A 4,184-nucleotide genomic window follows, 5' to 3' on the forward strand; every position below is an offset into this window, starting at 1 on the left:
CGAGTGGCTCCGCGAGGTGGAGAGCGCGGCCGGCCGCGACCGCCTGCGCGCCCTGCCCCACCTGCGCGCCCTCTGAGCCCCCGCCCCGCTCGCTTGGGGGGTGACCGGAGCCGCGTTGGCTAAAACCAGCATCCCTGACTCACGGGCGATATGGTAATCCGCCGTCTTGAAACGAAAACTTCCCAGCTGAGCAAGGTAGAAGCCACGGTCAACACCCTGCCTGCAGTCGGACGCGGCCAGGTGACAAGCCTGCTTTGCCCGTTGTCCGCGCCTCCTTCGCGTGTTCTCCGAGCAGCCTGTCTCTGAAACGGACTGTTGTGCCCTGGGGGACGCTGCCATCTCTGAACTCCCCTGTGCAAGACGACGTTTCTTTTCTACCCGGGAGAGCTTTTACAGGCTTTGAATTCTCCCGTGCCTGGGCCCAAAAGCTCACAAAGAAAGAATTTTGGTTTTGCTACTATTTAGTTGGTCTAATAACAGATATTGCCTCTGCCACAAGAGTTTTGTTTGCCCTCCAGTGCTGGAGGGTTTCAACTCTGTGCTCCTAGGAAATCGTCGAGACCTGAGGAGCGATATCTGTCCACCTTGATCCCGGCTGCATTGCTGGCCCCATTAAAGCACCCTAAGAAGCCCTCGCCTCTCTCATCATTTCTGGCCCATCACAGACACAACAGTGGCTCTTTCGCTCCGTGCTCAAATAAGCGCTATGGTGAGGTGCAGCCAGGTCAAGTAGGGAGCAGAGTTGAGCTGAACCCTTCAGAGCTGCTCTGCACTGTCCGTGCCTGGGGTTGCAGAATTAACTACTTGTCTTACTGGAGTGCTTAGGGCCCCCTGTGCTTGAACTAAGCCCCTATCTGTTTCAGGGCACATAAAACAAGAGCGAGAGATGACGTTTCTGATTCAAGGAGCTTAAAACAGTGATGTTCCACCTTTTGGTCCAGCAGGTCAGACATGGGCCATGCGCCAGATCAGACCCTGCGCTCCAGCATTGGGTCCCATGCTGCTCCCCCGGTCGCATGCCAAGGGAGGGAGGGGGGCACACTGTCCTGTGTGCCCACCCTAGCACATAGGGCCATGGCCTGCCAGGCTCCCCACAAGTCTGTGGGGATCCCTGTGGGCTGGATGACATGGTGCCGGAGGCCAGATCTGGCCCATGGGCCAAGGGGTTGAGCAGCCCTGGCTTAAAGTATAAGAAAAAAATCTAATGGATGAACACTGATGAGAATGGGGGCTGTAAGGAAAATATGAGATAATATTAGTGTGATAGGCTGTTGGTGTGCTGATAATACTGTCTAACTACTGTCAAACCCTGAATGCCTGTACCTGTATTTAGAAAAAAATATCAATGTATATTTTTTGGTTAAACGGGGAAAAAATAGGCTTCTGTTCACAAAAAGTGTTTGTTTTAGTCCTCATTATTTTTTTTCTAAATTTTTTTTCAGAGATGTCAAGAGTTACTTGTTTCTAATGAACATATGATATTCCAATTTCTCCATGTTATATATTTATATATATATGCATGGGGAAACCTGTCTCGGTTTCACAGTGTTTAAATTACTTTAAAAAACAGCCAGGGCAAAACTTAACTGAAATTTCCCCCTGCTCCTAAAAATTGTCCTTGGGACTGAGAACAAGTATGAAAAACTTTATCTGGAAGGAGAAGTGAACGCATGTGAAAATGGGCATATAATGTTGTTGCCACAATTATAATTCACTGAATGTTGTTACATTTTTAAATATTTAACACGTTATGAATTTGTAATAAGAAATGTTTTAATTTATTAGAAAATACTAATTTAGAATTATCAAGCAAGCTGTAAAGTACTGTTCAGTTTTGGTAATTAGAAACTAAAATGTTCATTGCTCATTAAATTTTTACATCAAATGATGTTTTTTATGGCACTACCATGAAATCAACGGAATTTAAGCAATTTACCAGTTTTGGAGGATGGGGGGAATAGTAGTAATGTATTCTATGTTTTTTGTCTTTTTTTTAAATAACATTGCTAAAATTCTCTGATTTGGTTTCAGAAAGTTGTGGTTCAGAAACTGCATAACCTCTCTGTCTTGATCTCTACAACAATCTGTCTACTAATGAAATATCCCTGTGCTGGCAATTGTAAAACTAATGACCTAATCTACTACAAATGTAAAATAGCTGTTTTAAGAAGCATAAAAACTATGTAGAATTAGAAAACGTTAAATAAAATCATTCAGATTTTACTTAATTTAGAAAGTGTTTTGTAACATTACATGAAATGTAACACTGTTTTAAAATACCTCAGCACCTTTTGAACCATATTGCATGACTTGTAATTTTATCATTTCATTCTTAATATAGCAAACATTCTTTAAACTTGAACCTATTTTGCCTTAACAATTAAAATTTACTACACACTTTTTTTTTTTTTAAATCCTTGTTTGATTTCAGACTATATTCACTTAAATAGAACAGTAGTGGTTGAGTTGTAGCTGACTTTTTTGTCACTTTGGGAAATTTGGTTAATCATTGTGACTTTAAGTGATTAAAAGTCAATACACTTGATCCTCAAGAGCCGTAAGGCATGTGAATCTGGCCATTAACCACTTTGGCTACTGAGCAAATTGTGCCATTCATGAATAGCTAGTGTTTCAGGGTAGGAAACCTGCTTCCTTCCAACCCATCTTGTATATGTTTTTAGCTAAATACTGCCTAGCATCAAACAATACTTCTCAGCAAACGTAGATAAGCTAGTCAAAGATCAACCAGGAATTCCTGTTGCTGCAGCTAACAGTCAGTCCAGCAAACTCTAGATTCCGGCTAGGATTTGGGATATAAACACCTTTATTGACATTGATGGCTACCAAAGAGCAGGGGTTCCCGAAGTTTCACCCCTGAAAGGCTGTTTCAAAGGGGCAGTCCTGGTGGAACTAGCCTGATTGGAAATTCAGACACATTTCCTGCGTGTTTCGTAATACCATATGAATGGTTTTTCTATTCAAAAGCATGTACATATGTGAGAGAGCCTTCTCTGCAGTCAATATAAACCAGTTAAAGCTGACAGATCATCCTCACGCTGATCATTCCTTGGAAATCTCAGAACAGCAGACTCCCTATGCCTGAAGAAGGGTGATTGCACCCCAAAGCTTGCAAAGAACGTTTTTCCAACTACTCAGTTGGGATAATAAAAGATATATTTACCCAAAGAACCTCGCCTGCCTACATCCTCATGAAGTTTTCCTATTGCAATGCCAATCATTTAAACCAAGATTGCAGCATGTGATATTTGAAAAAAAAAAAGTATAAACCTCACCCTACAAAAAATGAATACTGGGCTTTTCTCCTTTTTTTCCAACGGAATGCATTTGTATATCATTTCCATAGTGCTTTTTATTTGATTTAAGTTTTTAGTACCTGGCAGACTTAAAGCTTCATTTGTTCTCATGTGACTACAAAGTTGTTGAGTGCCCCTTGTGAGGTGCCTGAATACTTTCAGCTGCCTGCAGTGAGTGGTGTGCATTGATACATCCCAGCATTTAGCACAGTCCTGTAACATGTCCCTAAAGGAGACTGTAATATTCTTTCAGTACAGTCTTCCTGCACTTTATTTACATGTGCCTATCAAAGATGTATCTTTCTGCCATTACATCATAATGCATGAAGGATTTATTACTTCTCAGATGCAGTCATCCTCTCCCAAGTCTTACAATTGTGCTGTGCTCTGCATTGCCCAAGTACTTTTGGTCCCACATAATAAAGTGTTATATGCCCTATAAAAAGGTTAATTCCCACGCTAGGTTGGCTGGTGAACAGATGGTTCTCTTCCCTCCCCTCTAGCCAGCTCCTCTTTTCTTCACTTCTATTTTCTTTTGGGTAAGGAGTGAGAGCATTTAAAACCACTACTCTGATACTATCTGACAAACCTGCGATTAGAAATCATCAGTTACCACGAAGCTCAACTCCCTATCTCTTATCAATGTGATAAGGTCAGATCTTGAGATGCACTGAGCACTTGCAGCTTTGTCTTCAGCGAGATTTGAAATTCATAGCATTTAGAACAGACCTATGCAATTTTAATATCTTACTAATTTTTTAAATGTTGACTGTGCTGCAAGCATTTCAAGAACTTCTGAGCAACTACACCCACCTTTTAAACATAAAGGCCAGTAATGTAGTTTGTATCAGTGGTTTAACTTATACTCTT

The sequence above is a fragment of the Alligator sinensis genome, unplaced genomic scaffold (assembly GCF_000455745.1).
Source record: "Alligator sinensis unplaced genomic scaffold, ASM45574v1 scaffold832_3, whole genome shotgun sequence".
Taxonomy (NCBI): domain Eukaryota; kingdom Metazoa; phylum Chordata; order Crocodylia; family Alligatoridae; genus Alligator; species Alligator sinensis.